We start from the raw sequence: 17,699 nt of genomic DNA, 5'->3' as shown, positions 1-17,699 counted from the left end.
TTGGGTAAAATGGGTGTAAATTACCCTAGGTGGATGTCATTTAAGGCTAGTAGACTTTAATGCACTAATGTTGGTAATTAAAGTCGAGTCTTGGCCTTTAAGGGGGCGGTTGTGGTGTAGTTGGGTTATTCAATGCGAATTGAGTCATTAAATGCCCAAGTAAATGTAATGTGGTTAATTCCACTAGTTTATGTATTGAATTGGTACTTAATGTAATAGGTACTTGGCTTTGAGTTGGAAGCGAATATTCATCATCCTTGCGTCAAGGTGAGTGGAATAATTATGCGTGAACGTATATAATGTATTTATTTGTGTGGTGTGAATGTGGAAGTGTCGCGGTGTTTAAGACACCACATTCTAAGTAACGAGTAGCATTGTCGCGGTGTTTAAGACACTACTCATGGTATGATTGACTTGTGGTATTGTCGCGGTGTTTAAGACACCACAATGTCATGGGAGTGGAAGTGTCGCGGTGATTAAGACACCACTCATTGTATTGAATGAAGTGTGGATTCGTCGCGGTGTTTAAGACGCCACATTGTTGTAAGGGTGAGTTAGTCGCGGTGTTTAAGACATCACCCGGGGACTAGTGATTACGCGGTGTGTAAGTAACACTAGTGGACGTTATGAACTCCAACGGTCTTGTAAGTACCGCTTCCCGTGTTCGAATTGGTTAACCAAGGTTATGTGAATTATGTATTGGAAGTATTAATTTATGAATCGTATGCTATTGTACTATTAGCTACTTGTGGGATTGTGAATTATTGGTATATGCTTATTAATGTAGCATGCTTGATGAATTGTTAAACTCGAATATGATGTTGTGTAAGTGATGCGAGTAAGTAGATTATATATGATCATGTATAATTATTGCATTCACTAAGCGTTAGCTTACCCCTCGCGTTGTTTATCTTTTTAGTTGCAGGTGAGGATAAAGGGAAGGGGATTGTTGGACACTAGATGTCCTTGACGATGTGCTTGTAGGAGCTTTTGGAAGTTGACCACCTTTTGGGTAGTTTAGTCCCAAACCATGCTCGTTGGGTCGTTTGGTTTATAAACTATCATTGTATTCGGTCAAACTTGTATTAACTTAATTAATGGCCTTTGTGCCTTTTGTAAACATTGGAAATGGTTGTACGTATTAATGGAACTTGTGATTTGGTCTACATATTTAATTGGCGCATAAATGTGTATATATATATAAAAAAAAAATTTATCGTACGGAGTACGGGTTGGGTTGTTTCAAGTGGTATCAGAGCATGGTCTAAGGGATTTAGGTGACTTGAGATAGGCGCCTAGACTTAGACTTTTGTGTGCGTATTGTGCGGGACTTGTAGGACTTTGGGTCGGACCGGGTCTTGGTTAGCGCATAGGTTTATATGAACTAATCATGCGTTATTGTTTGTATTATATAGCAATCATCAAGTGGAACGGACGTTGTACTAGCAAGTTACGCGACGTGCTCGCGTAGTAATGATTAGCTACCCTTACTACGGGTGCAAATCGTGTCAAACAAGCGATGTACGACGATTGTCGAGCGAGATGGAGTGGTATGGTGTATATGTATATATGTGTCATGTCTTTAGTTTCGTTGTTTAATCTTTTCCGTTTTATAGAATGAAGATGAGAAACGGACACGACACCGATATTGGGGGCACGAGCGAGGACCCCGAGTTCACGGCCAAGGTTGAGGCCATCTTTCAGCGCCAAAAGGCGGAGTTTCGCGAAGATGTTAAGAAGATGTTTCTCGAGACGATTGACGAACAAGTCGTCACTTTGGTTAAGGAGCAAATTAAGATTGCTCTTCAAGAAGAAAATGGGGGAAGGCGTGACTTTTTCTTCAAGAACTTTAGGGATGCTCAACCTCCTACTTTTGAGGGCGATCGGGACCCACTCAAGAGTGCCCGATTCATCTCCGATATGGAGGGGGCCTTCCGTACCTGTGAGTGTCCACCCGACAAGAAGACTAGGTATGGTTGTAGCATGTTAAGGGGTGACGCGAAATTGTGGTGGGATGCTAAGATCCAACTCTATGGTGAAGAACAATGTATGGACTTCACTTGGGAGGAATTTAAAGCGGAGTTCTTCGATGAGTACCGAACTTCGGCCGATCTTACAAGACTTAAGGATGAGCTACGTACCTTGAGGCAAGGGTCGATGGACTTGAACACTCTCAAATCCGTGTTCTTGTCCAAGACGCAATTTTGCCCGGAGTATGTCGGGAATGATAAAATGTTGAAAGAAGATTTCTATCGAACCTTGAATGATAGTTATCAAGAAAAGATTAGCGTAAACGTGGTGAAGAGCTTCGATGAGTTGTTTAATATGGCGAAAGGGTTTGAAGCGATTGTGTTGAGGAAGAGAAAGTATGAAGGTTCGAGTCACTCAAATTTTTCAAGCAAGAAGTCAAAGAAAGGCCCAACCGAGAGTGTGGGGAGTGTGAAGAAAGGTGCCTCGGGGGATTTCCCCTATACTTGTCATAATTGTGGGCGAAGGGGGCATATGGCTCGTGATTGTACTAAACCATCTTCTACTACAAAATTCACTTGCTACAATTGTGGGAAGGAGGGACACAAGAAACCCGAGTGTCCCGAGTTGCGTAATGATAATGCTAAGCGGATAGAGAAGGCAGCGGGTACGGCTAGGGGTCGTAACTACTTGATGTCTAACGAAGAAGCTAAACAATCCAATGAAGTCGTTTCAGGTACTTTCATGGTTAATTCTAATCCGGCTCGGATACTTTTTGATAGTGGTGCTAATTTGTCTTTCGTATCTCCAAGATTTGTGCCTAAGTTAAATAAACCGCTAGTAAAGTTGAGTCGTCCGGTAGAAGTTGAAATAGCGGATGGCAAGACGGCGCTAGTGGTTGATGTGTGTAAAAATTGCAATGTTGTGTTTGGCGCCGAAAGTTTCGAAATTGATCTTATTCCGATGACTTTGGGTGATTTTGATGTAGTCGTTGGTATGGATTGGCTCGATCGTTATAGAGCCGATATTGCATGCCACGACAAGTTTATTCGTGTAAAGACCCCAAGTGGGGGAGAGATGATTATTCATGGTGACAAACGAAGGAGATCGGTGCCGATATGCACTTTTGCTCGGGCACGACGTCACGTTATTACCGGTGGTATGGCTTTCCTTGCTCATGTTGTCGACACTCGTAATGAGCCACCACCTATTCGTGAAATTCCGGTAGTTAATGAGTTTGAAGATGTCTTTCCGGATGAGTTACCGGGTGTTCCGGCGGAAAGACAAGTAGAATTTCGCATCGAGTTGGTTCCGGGGGCTACCCCCATTGCTAAAACTCCTTATCGTTTAGCACCAACGGAGATGCAAGAGTTATTGAATCAAATTCAAGAATTGCTCGAGAAGGGTTTTATCCGACCGAGTGCTTCGCCATGGGGCGCTCCGGTCTTATTTGTGAAGAAGAAAGACGGTAGTATGCGTATGTGCATTGATTACCGTGAGTTGAATAAAGTGACGATCAAGAATCGTTATCCACTACCTAGGATCGACGATTTGTTTGATCAACTTCAAGGCGCAACGTATTTCTCTAAGATCGACCTACGGTCCGGCTATCATCAAATGCGGGTCCGTGAGGAAGACATTGAGAAAACGGCTTTCCGAACGCGTTATGGGCATTTTGAGTTTGTGGTGATGCCTTTTGGTCTTACGAATGCACCGGCGGCATTCATGGATCTTATGAACCGGGTGTGCCAACCTATGTTGGACAAGTCGGTTATTGTGTTCATTGACGACATACTAGTCTACTCGAAAAGTATGCACGAACATGAACGTCACTTGCGCGAAGTTTTGAAGACGCTGAGGAAGGAGAAGTTGTATGCTAAGTTCTCTAAGTGTGAATTTTGGCTAAGAGAGGTTCAATTTCTTGGTCACATTGTGAACGAAAGCAGTATCCAAGTGGATCCGGGGAAGATTGAGACGGTGAAGAGTTGGGGACGACCGACTACGCCCACGGAGATCCGAAGTTTTCTCGGATTGGCCGGTTATTATCGTCGGTTTATCCAAGACTTTTCTAAGATTGCTTCTCCATTAACGAAGTTGACAAGGAAGAGTGCTAAGTTCAATTGGGAAAACGAGCAAGAAATTGCTTTTCAATTATTGAAAGAGAAGTTGTGTCAAGCTCCGGTGTTAGTGTTACCGGAAGGTGTCGAAGACATGGTGGTTTATTGTGATGCTTCTTTAAATGGGCTCGGGTGCGTCCTTATGCAAAGGGGTAAAGTCATTGCTTATGCCTCTCGACAATTAAAGGAACACGAAACGAGGTACCCGACTCATGATCTTGAAATGGCGGCGGTTGTGCATGCGTTGAAAATTTGGCGCCACTACTTATATGGTGTCAAGTGTACGATATATTCGGATCATAAGAATTTGAAACACCTTTTTACTCAAAGGGATTTGAATTATCGTCAACGTAGATGGATGGATGTGGTGAAAGATTATGATTGTGAGATACTTTACCATCCGGGTAAGGCGAATGTGGTCGCGGATGCGTTAAGTCGAAAGACTCAACATCCGGCGATACGTATAACATCGTTACGTTTGATTATCACTAACGACTTTCTTGAAAAGATGGGTGAAGACCAAATAGAGGCTTATGTTCACGATAAGCACGCGGAACGAATTGTGGGCCAATCGGAGTTTATTACTATGGGTCCGCGGGGTTTGTTGTCCTTTCAAGGAAGGGTGTGGGTGCCTAAGACGGGTGATTACCGACGGGTGCTACTCGATGAAGCACATAAGTCGAAATATTCCATTCATCCGGGCGCGACGAAAATGTATCATGACTTGAAGAAAGATTATTGGTGGCCGGGCATGAAACGCGATGTTGTAAAATACGTCGAACGATGTGTTACTTGTTTGCAAGTTAAAGCCGAGCATCAAAAGCCGTATGGTAAGTTGCAACCGTTAGAAATCCCGAAGTGGGAATGGGAGCACATTACCATGGATTTTATCACTAAGTTACCTAAGACGGCGAGAACTCAATATGATTCGATTTGGGTGATCGTGGACCGGTTGACGAAAAGTGCCTTGTTTCTTCCCATTAAAGAAGCAATATCGTCGGAGGCCTTGGCTAAGTTGTTTATCAAGGAAGTGGTCTCGCGACATGGCGTTCCGGTGTCTATTGTTTCGGATCGGGATACTCGCTTTACGTCTCGATTTTGGAACAAGTTTCATGAAGACATGGGTACTCAATTGAAGATGAGCACGGCGTATCATCCTCAAACGGACGGTCAAACCGAGCGTACGAACCAAACGTTAGAGGATATGTTAAGGGCGTGTATTATTGACTTTGGTGGAAGTTGGGACGAGCATTTACCCTTGGTGGAATTCTCGTACAATAATAGTTATCACACTAGTATTGGGATGCCACCTTATGAGATGCTTTATGGCCGAAGGTGTCGAACTCCCATTTGTTGGGGAGAAGTGGGTCAAAGAGAAATCGGAAGTTCCGATTTAGTATTGGAGACGAATAGTAAAATTGAAATGATTCGGGCTCGACTTAAAGCGGCGCAAGATAGACAAAAGTCTTATGCCGATAAAGGTAGAAGAACGATTGAGTTTCAAGATGATGATATGGTGATGCTTAAGGTTTCTCCATGGAAGGGTGTGATTCGGTTTCGAAAGCGAGGAAAGTTAGCTCCTCGGTTTATTGGTCCTTTCAAGGTAGTGGCACGTGTTGGTGAGGTTGCTTATCGATTAGAGTTACCCGAAGAACTTGCGGGAATTCATAATACGTTCCATGTTTCCCATCTTCGCAAGTGTCTTGTGGATGACTCGTCTTGGGTGCCGTTGGATGAGATTACCTTAAATAACAAGTTAGAGTATGCGGAAGAACCGGTCGCAATCCTTGATGAAAAGGTTAAGATGTTGCGGAACAAGGAAGTTAGAACCTTCAAGGTACAATGGCGGCATCGAAAGGGTTCCGAGTTTACATGGGAATCCGAAGAGTTTGTTTTTGTTTACCTTCCGGCTTGTCACGCGGCTTGGATCGCGAGGACGCGCTCCGATCTAAGTGGGGGAGAGTTGTAACACCCCGTTATTCCGTACACGCTTAAAGGTACACACCTAATCAATTGTACGTCTATAACTTGCTCGATATGCGGCTAGAATAGCTAACTTGTTAGTTGTGTGTGAATGTGTATATAAATGTATATATATGTATGTAGATGAGTTTGGGTAGTGTTCGGTCTCGTGAGACTTAGATTGAGGCTTGGACGCGTATTGAGGAAACCTTGGAATTGTGTAAAATAGTCGAAGGGGTCTGTTGCAGTCAATTGTCGCGCCGCGACAAGGGGGTCCGCGCCGCGGCCCACCAAAGGATTTTAGAACAGGAACCAGCCTAAACTGAATAAACCTTTTTAGTGTATCGTCGCGCCGCGACGATTAATGCCGCGCCGCGGCAGGCCTGCTGGCCAGATTTCGGATTTAGTTCAAATTAAGGGATTTTGAGGGGCAAAATGGTAAATAGACGTATAGATCATATGGGTGCATTAAATCTGGTCCACTAGATCATTTATTTCATTTTCCTTTTTCCTTTTTCTTCAATTTCTCTCCCAAAACTCTAACACCCAATTTAATTCAAAGTGAGATTGAGAGAGGAAGAAGTGAGGGTTGATCTTTGGAGCTAGTATTAAAGTTGATCCTTGTGACTCTAGCTACGTGGTGATAGTCTCGGTAAGTTCTAACTCTAAGTTTCGCGTTTTAATTGATTATGGCTAGGGTTTTGGTTAATAGAAACTTGTATGACCCATTTGGGAGTAAAATGGGTGAATTTGGGTTAGGTTGTTGTAATGAAACCCTAATGGCCATAATCTAGGATTTTGGTCTTGTAATTGTGAGTTTGAAAGTGTTAATGGTTTTGTAAGCATTAAACACTTGTTAGAATTGAAAGAGATGTCAATTGGGTCAAGAATGTACTAGTTGACCTAGTTTGGGTAAAATGGGTGTAAATTACCCTAGGTGGATGTCATTTAAGGCTAGTAGACTTTAATGCACTAATGTTGGTAATTAAAGTCGAGTCTTGGCCTTTAAGGGGGCGGTTGTGGTGTAGTTGGGTCATTCAATGCGAATTGAGTCATTAAATGCCCAAGTAAATGTAATGTGGTTAATTCCACTAGTTTATGTATTGAATTGGTACTTAATGTAATAGGTACTTGGCTTTGAGTTGGAAGCGAATATTCATCATCCTTGCGTCAAGGTGAGTGGAATAATTATGCGTGAACGTATATAATGTATTTATTTGTGTGGTGTGAATGTGGAAGTGTCGCGGTGTTTAAGACACCACATTCTAAGTAACGAGTAGCATTGTCGCGGTGTTTAAGACACTACTCATGGTATGATTGACTTGTGGTATTGTCGCGGTGTTTAAGACACCACAATGTCATGGGAGTGGAAGTGTCGCGGTGATTAAGACACCACTCATTGTATTGAATGAAGTGTGGATTCGTCGCGGTGTTTAAGACGCCACATTGTTGTAAGGGTGAGTTAGTCGCGGTGTTTAAGACATCACCCGGGGACTAGTGATTACGCGGTGTGTAAGTAACACTAGTGGACGTTATGAACTCCAACGGTCTTGTAAGTACCGCTTCCCGTGTTCGAATTGGTTAACCAAGGTTATGTGAATTATGTATTGGAAGTATTAATTTATGAATTGTATGCTATTGTACTATTAGCTACTTGTGGGATTGTGAATTATTGGTATATGCTTATTAATGTAGCATGCTTGATGAATTGTTAAACTCGAATATGATGTTGTGTAAGTGATGCGAGTAAGTAGATTATATATGATCATGTATAATTATTGCATTCACTAAGCGTTAGCTTACCCCTCGCGTTGTTTATCTTTTTAGTTGCAGGTGAGGATAAAGGGAAGGGGATTGTTGGACACTAGATGTCCTTGACGATGTGCTTGTAGGAGCTTTTGGAAGTTGACCACCTTTTGGGTAGTTTAGTCCCAAACCATGCTCGTTGGGTCGTTTGGTTTATAAACTATCATTGTATCGGTCAAACTTGTATTAACTTAATTAATGGCCTTTGTGCCTTTTGTAAACATTGGAAATGGTTGTACGTATTAATGGAACTTGTGATTTGGTCTACATATTTAATTGGCGCATAAATGTGTATATATATATAAAAAAAAAATTTATCGTACGGAGTACGGGTTGGGTTGTTTCAATCTTATTTCCCGTTCGTGATAGATTTTCCACATGTTCTTGGACAGTGGTGAATTCCATTGAAAAGCTTCTCGATTTTGATCGTAAAAGTATTTCCTAGTGTAGTCAAAGGTATATTGAAACACGCTCTAATCGGCATCATACGGGCATGATGCAATACGTTTTTGAGGGACTCAGCAATGTTTGCCGTTTTGTTACCCCAACGACTCTTTTCTTTATCCCTATAGACAGTCCACATTCCTAAACGCGCTTCTTGCAAATATTCTCAAGCCTCTTGACTAACACGCCTGATTACTTTGATAGCATTCTTGTAGAGTATCTAGTTGGCTATTGAACCGAATGTCCAACACAACCTTCTGAGCACTGGAGTTTTAAAATGACTCATTAAGTTGCTATCAAGATGGTGCAAACAATACCTATGTTCCCAACCATATGTATTTGCACCCATGGCAAGTAGGATACCCGGGTGTCGATCTATGATATGACATATAACATTCTGTTGCCAACGACATGGAGTTGCAACATTTCCAAAAACCAATTCCAACTATCGTAAATTTCTTGGTCAAAAATTGCGAAAGCAACTGGCAAAATTTGATTGTTAGCGTTTTTGCCAACTGCGGTAAGCAGCTTACCATTGTAAGCCCCTTTCAAATGGATTCTATTAATGCAAATGATCGGAATACACCTTTAATATGCCCTAATAGTTGGACCAAAGGACTAAAACACATACTTGAATCTGTCGACACCGTTCTCAATTCGAGGGCCATATAAGAATTCTACAATCAGGATTGGTTTGTTTTAATTCATTTACATACCTTGGCAGATCAGCAAAATTAATTTCCTAAGTTCCATACATTCTTTCGATTGTAATACGCCTAGCATTCCATGCCTTAGCGTAATCAACATCCACCCGCCATATATGTTTTATGTATGCTTAGATGTTCTGAAACAGAAAAGCAATGTCTTAACTCACTTGATGAGCAATGTCACTAGCAATCAAGCTAGATGTTAAACAACGATTGTTGTTTTCCTGGACGTTTCTATAACAATTGTGTTGATCTTTCCATTTAACAATTTTCCATTCCTTGTATCTATTATGAACTAAACCACTTACAGTCCACGAACAACGTCTTCTTTCTTGTGGACCCTCGTAAGTTGGGCTAGTTGTGTAGCAATTTGCTTTGAAATAACACGATCTGCTATCTTGAACAATGAGTTCCCTATTATTTCATATATTCCATCTCCGAACAGCATACAAAAGTTCGGCTTTGTTCTTGAACATCATTCCTTTTGTAATAACATCGGGTTGATCAGAATTCCAAACAACCCATGATTCTTCGTCATCATCATCGAATGCAATAGGATTACTAGCCTCACTTTCTTCATTAACACACTGGAAACGTGAAACATGCGCAATTTGTTGCACTTGCACTTCCTCCTCTCTATCGGAGTCATTTGAAACATTTACTTCAACACTATAGTGCTCAACTGTATCGTCAGTGGCGGTTGACATACTATCACCAGAGTCTTCATATGCTTCTTGAACTTCATCAACAATTATTGATGGACCAGCTTTTATAGATGCAATTGGATTCATTAAACTCGAATCTTGTGTGTTTGAAAATACTTGCTCATACTGAATTTCAATATGAGCCTGATAATTTGGATCATTCTAAGAGAAATAGTAATAAATAGTTTTCAAAGTATGATCATCAGTGAGTTCATTTCTACAAACATTTCCATTAAAAACAAACCACAAGAACATTCTCAACGAATGTGTTCTTTGATCGGCCCCCTACATAATTGTAAGCCATTTGGTTTAATTGCATACAGTTAACCTTCGTAGACAACACAAAACTCCTTCTAACTTTTGTTTCATCACCGGTAAGCCAACTATTATGAAAAGTAATTTGGCCACCCCAAACAAAATGAATCATAAACGAACAAATTTTAGTCATTTAATTGTGTGAGATTAGTGTTTTTTGTAGTTTCAAGCTATTTTTTATCTATTTAAAAAGCTCAGATTGATGTATTTGAAATGTAAAAAGGTTGTTTGTGATGTTGTTAATAAATTGAAGATAATGGTGGTATAAATAATAATAAAAAGTTAAGAAATCTGATCATGACAAGATAGGGTTTCAGTCCATAATTGAGGCAGGGTGCTGCATTTTAAACTGAACTTTGAAAGGCCGGTTTTTGATTTTTTCATAAAAGCCTGCAATCCGGTTTTGGAAGGCCGGTTTAGGGTACGGGTGGCGTTATTGTGCTTACAGCTGCCATCTGGAAAAAGTGCAAGGAAATCGGACTTTATAACGCCAGATTGGTATGAAAAGTGGCAAACCGGTCTTTGGAAATCCAGTTATACCTTTTTTGTAAAAATGAAACCAGAATTTCTATTTTTGTAAAACAATTCAAAAATATTACAATCTAAAATAAAAGGACCAAAACCACAAAAAGACCGAGAACGGCGAAAACTTTTTAATTTCATAATTTTTGTGCATTTAAATGCTATAAATTACATGCAAATGTTAATTAATGTTCATATCATTAACAAACATATGTTCATTACCACAAATTAAATGTTAAATTGTTAATCATATGAATTTCTCCACATGTTTACAAACAAATATGTACATGTAAAAGAGAAACTATATATTTGATTATATAGGTAAAATAAAAGATTTTTCAAACTATTTATATACATTCTTACTCTATATCAACATTTTTGGCTGATTTAAATTTACTCATTTGTGAAAATCTTTTTAAATTAAAAGTTCTCGCAGTTCCCCCTTTTTGTGGTTCTCGTTTGAATTTTTTACTATATATATAAATTAAACTCGATTGTGATTGAGTATATTATAAAAGTGAATAGTCGATTATGTTTGTTTTTAATTTTACTTAATTAAAATTGTAAAAAAATTTATATTATACAATATTTAGGGTATGTTTGGACGAAAGTAGCTGAACTTGTAGCTTCTAGCTGGAGCTGGAGTTTATAGCTGGAGCATATTTTTAAAGATGGAAGCTAGAACTTATTATTTATATAATTATTTGTTAAGGTAGAAAGAGCTACAGCTTATATGTGTGAATTGACTAGAAAAGAAAATAATAATAATGATTATATAATTATGTAAATTATCATCTCATAAGCTATGAGCTTATTTTTTAAGTTAGTTGGGAAGAGCTTAATTTTTAAGCTCTAATTTTTTTTATAAGCTCTGCTTTTTTTTTTCAAACTAAGCTTAAAAACAATAAGCTTTTTAAAATCATAAAGTATATATTTTTAAGCTTTCACAAGCTTTAAAATTTTATCATCTAAACACACCCTTAGCTATTTGCATATAGATATGTTCACAAATAACTTATGTTTTTTACTTTACTAAATGATAAATGATATACACATTTAAGTCACATATATTACGATTTAGAGTTAAACTTCTCTGGTACGTTTTTTAAATAATAAACCTAGAAAAGATTACATGACACGGTTGAAATTTACACCCTTAAATGGTCGAACGTTGTTTGTCGACAAGAACATAATGGGGACACTTTTTAATCATATCGCTCAGGGAATCAAAAAGTTGCAGACTGACCCTGACCTTAAGGGAAATATATTAAAGCTGAACCTCTCTTTATGGAAACTCAGATTATCATCAATACGAACACCTTGAGATTTAGTGATAACCTATTGTAACCTCTTTAATTTTATTTTTAAGCCATTTCTTTACAAGGCGTATCTGAATCATATTTATGGATGACTCATATATGTTACATCTAAGTATCTAACATCACAGCGCCTTTTTCTGTATTTGTCATCTTCTCAACTGAAATCTATATGGCAATATTTTGTACACATTTCCTAAATGGGGTCTTTAGATTCGATTCGTGTGTCTCGTGCATTTTAGAACATTTCTAGAAAATCATACTGAATTTAAAGGGATCTTAAGACCAATTTTAATGGGGCATCAAAAATTTCCGTCAGATGATATGGAAAGCTAAGTGGCAGGGATCTGACGCTCTTGACACCTCTAATGGGGCGTCAGAGCTGACGAAAAATGGGCGTTAGTCATATATGTAACGGAAAGGGGAGAAATTGTCAAATCCTCTCCAGCCAATCAGATTTTAGCATTTATTTTTATATATTCTCAATTGATATATTTTATATCCAACACCAATAATATTTTACTACACCATCCACCACAAATTTAACACTTCCCATTACAAAACTTCACTTCTTTACCTTGCCACATCACCAAAAAATGCACAATTTGTCATTGACGTCACAGGCAGGGTTATATATGATCTAAGTTAAAGATATCACCCTCAGATCTCCTTATGATTTGGTGATTTTATTGCTAAAAATTCCACGTAAAATTTTCACTTATTCACTCTCAAAAAATGGATGGAAGTGATCGGCATGCCACTTTGTGCCATGAAAGTCTCCACATTTAAATAAGTGGTGACCAGTGTTGGAAGGTACATGTTTTTCGATGCAGACAGTCTAGGTGTTACCTCTCTTAGCAAAGGTTGTATTGCCAATAGATCGATTGAAGTACTCAACGAGGCTGTCTCTTTTGTTGCTAAAAAGTGTGCACTCTTTGTCAATCGATCAACAATTACCCATATCATATCATTACCTCTATGAGATCTAGGTAATTTGGTTACAAAATCCATCGTACTATGATCCCATTTCCACTCTGTAATTTTCAACTGTTGTAATGAACCATAAGGTTCTGGTGTCCGGCTTTAACCTGAGCGCAAACGTGACATATTTCTACCAATTAAGCAACATATTTCTTCATTGTTGGCCACCAATACATCAGTTTTAAGTCATTATACATCTTGGTACTACCCGGATGGACAATCAACCTTGATTTGTGCGCTTCATTTAAGATTAATTTCCTTAAATCTCCAAGCATGGGCACCCAAATTCGGTTCTTAAACATCTTAAGTCCACGAGAATCATCTGTCAATTGGTCTTTAATTTTAGTCATCAATTCAGTCTTTAAATTCTCCTCCAATAAAGCTTGGGCTTGAACTTGTCTTATCTGTTCAATAAGGTCTGAAGCTATTTCGGTTCTCATAAATTTTACAGTCTCTACGGTCTTTTTACGACTTAAAGCATCAGCACCAACATTCGCTTTGCCCGGATATTACTTTATTTCACAATCATAGTCTTTTATAAGTTCAATCCACCGTCTCTGTCGCATATTCAGTTCTTTCTGCGTAAAAAATACTGGAGGCTCTTATGGTCTGTACATATCACACACTTTGTACCGTATAAGTAGTATCTCCATAACTTCAACGCAAATACCACTGCGGCCATTTCTAAATCATGAACCGGATAATTACGTTCGTATGTCTTTAACTGACGAGAAGCGTACGCGATAACTTTATCTCTCTGCATCAGTACACACCCCAACCCGGCAATTGACACATCATGATAAACCACGAAATCATCTGAACCCTCTGGCAATGCTAATACTGGAGCCTGACACAACAACTGTTTCAGAGTCTGAAAGGCTTGTTCCTGTTGGTCACTCCATCGAAAACTTACATCTTTTCTGGTCAACTTGGTCAACGGACCCGCTATTTTAGAAAAATCTTTTATAAACCTACGATAATAACCCGCAAGACCCAAGGAACTCTTAACTTTTGTCGGCGTCTTCGGCGAATTCCAACCCATTACCGCTTCTATTTTCGATGGATCCACTTTAATACCTGCCTCGCAGATAACATGACCCAGAAACTGTACTTCTCGAAGACAGAACTCACACTTTGAAAACTTAGCATATAACTGCTCTTTCTTTAACAACTCTAACACTAATCGAAGATGTGTCGAATGATCAGCCTCTGTCTTTGAATACACCAATATATCATCGATAAACACAATAACAAACTGATCTAAATATGGCTTACAAACCCTGTTCATCAGATCCATGAAAACTGCTAGAGCATTCGTCAACCCAAATGGCATAACCAAGAACTCGTAATGCCCATATCTCATTCTGAACGTTGTCTTTAGTATATCTGATTCTGCAACTCGAACCTGATGATACCCGGATCTAAGATCTATTTTTGAAAAGTACGACGCACCCTGAAGCTGGTCAATCTAGGCAAAGAATACTTATTCTTAACCGTCCTTTTATTTAATTCTCGATAATCTATACACATTCTCAGATTACCGTCTTTCTTCTTTACAAACAACACCGGCGCACCCCACGGCGAAGAACTAGGTCTTATAAACCGTCTATCTAACAATTCTTGTATCTGAGACATTATCTCTCTGATTTCAGAAGGAGCTAACCTATAAGGAGCCTTAGCTACTGGAGTTGTTCACAGAACCAACTCAATCTTATACTGTACTTCTCTTACCGGCGGTAACCCCGGTAACTTAACAGGAAATACCTCAGGAAATTCCAAAACTACCGGAATATCGGTAACAGATCTCTTCTCTATCTTAGCATCAATAACATAAGCCATAAAAGACTCACACCCCTTTGAAAGTGAACCCACCCCATTCCCTCGGGCCACAACTCGGGTTCCATCATTCAAACGGAAGGTCACAATCTTCTTATCACACTTGATGTGGGCCTTATGTAGGCTCATCCAATTCATCCCTAACACTACGTCAAAACTAGGGATAGGCAACACTAAACAGGACATAGCAAAAGGTCTACCATCAATTTCTATACTAGCTCTAGACACATACGTTGTGACTGGAACCGTCTTACCATCAGCTACCTCTACTATAAAAGGCTCAGGCAGCACAGTAGCAGGTAACCCAAACTTAGTACAGAAATCTATAGACATAAACGTCCTATTTGCACCCTAATCAAACAATAATCTAGCAGGTATTGAGTTGATCAAGAACATACTGGTTATGACGTCATCGGTATTGGTAGCGGCCTCCACTGTCATCTGAAAGGCCCTTGCTTCTGCAGTCGGCGGGTTCTTTCTTTTCTAGTCCACTTGAGGCTGTGAAACCCCCGACAGATGTCGAGCGCACCCCTGACCCTGCCCCGGAACTTGCGCCCTTTGATGCCTGATAACTAGCTGAACGGTGACCCGGCTGGTGACAACTCCAACAAACATTCTTCCTAAAGGAACACCCCTGAGACTCATAACCTACCATACCACATCTTAAACACCTTCTCGTTGCCTCTGAACACTGTCCACTGTGAGAAGACTTACAACCTTTACACCATTCTCTCTTTCCAGAACCAGGCCCCGAGCTTACTTGATTACCTTTACCCTTCGGTCTAAACCCAAACGATTTCTTAGACTTAGAACTTGACTGAATGGTAGCCTGACTACCCTGCAGTACCACATTCCCTATATTCATACCCCTTGCTGCTCTAACATCACTTTCTACCATCTTTGCCATAATAAAAGCCTGAGATAACGTCGGTGCTGACCTCACAAAGGTCCTAAACTCAGGTAAAATCATGTTCACAAAATTTTGAATTCTTGATTGCTCATCCGGCACTCATTGTTGCACAAACCTTAACTTGTCCATGTATTTCTTAATTACCTCATAAATTGACATATGAGGTGTCATCCGCATTTTCAAAAACTCCATTTTGATTCAATTCATGTCAAACACATTGCAGTACTGCTCACATACCTTACCGTAAAACTGCTCCCAAGTGATCATTCGAACTTGTTCTGGAGGAACACTTGCTATTATCGAATCCCACCACACCACATCCCTATCTTTCAACCTACTGGTATAAGTCACCTTCAGTTCTGGTTCACACTGACAGGCCTCAAATGCCTTTTCAACCTCTCGTAACCAATTGAGAGTCACTGATGGATCAGAACTTCTCGAGAACGGAGACGGTCCACAATCTCTGAATTGTTTAAAGGTGCATCTTTTTAGTGGCTGGTATTGTTGTTGGAATGGTTGTTGTGGAAATGATTGGTGATATATGGGTGGCTGAACTTGGTTCATCATCATTGGATTTGGATAGTGGTAGTTAATCTGTGGTGGCGTGATGTACTGAGGTAATTGGTTATGTAATGGGTATTGGTACTGGTTAATTTGCGGTACGGTGTGTGATTGAGCAGTGGCAAAACCCGGAGGTGTATCCTCATTACCCGACTGTCTAGCTAACTCAAGCTCGACAACCTTTTCCTGAGCTTCTTTAAGCTTACTTTCCAGTTCATCCACATAATCAGCCTGGTAAACTTCAACCTCATCCTCCTCATCTGGAGCACTGAACGTTCCGGGGTGGATCGAGTTTGTAGCATTTGCATCCCCGTTATCTGCTATTTGTGCTACAAAACACTCGCACAAAAGCTTAGTGGAATACTGTTAGTTTGCTAAACACTAACATGCACCATATCCTACATTCACTTAGCCCCACCCCACATACATGTTTGACTTAACTCAGGGTCTAGGAACAAATACGCACACGTACTTGTTGTTAAACCACGCTCTGATACCAACTTGTAACATAAGTTGGGGACGCATCCCACTCAATGCTGTTCATGCGCACAGGGTGACCACTGAGAGTGCCTCAGAGCCCGGTTTTACAGCCCGCATCTCCGCACAGCCGGCCAACCCTTTACACATAAACGGATCGCAAGGGGTAAGATCCAATGCTTCGTCACAGGTCGCCACTGTAAGAACCCCCTTTACGATTAACCTGCCAGTCAGGTTAAACCAGCCCTGATACCAACTTGTAACACCCTGATTTTTTTTTTATCACAGCGGAAGTATAGATGTAATTACCAAAATAACCTTACTTGATATTTACATAAAGAAATCAATCTAGTTATCATCCATTACAACTTCTCAAAACATCGGTGTTACATAAAAACACTACAAAAGAGAAAACATCAGAGTTCAACGTATAATCAAACATGACTTCATCCCGTTCGTAACACCCTTCTAACCAGCAGTACCTAAACCTACAATCGGTGGAAATGTGAGGGAATTAGCACAACTGCTAAATGAATGGATACTATCTAACAGACCAAGCATAAGCAACTGAACATGCAAGGGTCACAGATATGCTAACGTTCTGAACTAGCATAAAAACAACAACTGACAATATGAGGATCGGCGGCTTGTACGAGTACACGACTTAGCTGATCAGGCTACAGTCTACCAATAGTCCGCTTTACTGAATCCACTGCATAACCGTCCAGATGTAACATATGTGACCTTCTATGCTATACTGAACAATCAATAACATCATGACCTGACCAGGCTACCACGGTCAACCTCACACAAACCCTACCTTGCTGCCTCGGTGGGTTCCCAACCTTGTCGCCTCGGTTGGTGTCCAACTAACAGTGCGCACATAAGATCACAGATAATCAATCATGCAATCGTTCTAACTAACATGGCAATATCTAACTATGCATGGTATTCATACAGAGTATAAATATATTAATAAAGAGTCAGAACAAGTAGCGCGTCAGCTACTTAATACTCTATCCGGAGATAGACCCACTCACCGAATACCGGCAACTAGCTCAGATAATCTATCA

This window comes from Rutidosis leptorrhynchoides, chromosome 5 (genome assembly GCF_046630445.1).
Source record: "Rutidosis leptorrhynchoides isolate AG116_Rl617_1_P2 chromosome 5, CSIRO_AGI_Rlap_v1, whole genome shotgun sequence".
NCBI classification, from domain to species: Eukaryota; Viridiplantae; Streptophyta; class Magnoliopsida; order Asterales; family Asteraceae; genus Rutidosis; species Rutidosis leptorrhynchoides.
Note: the sequence above shows the minus strand (reverse complement) of the source record.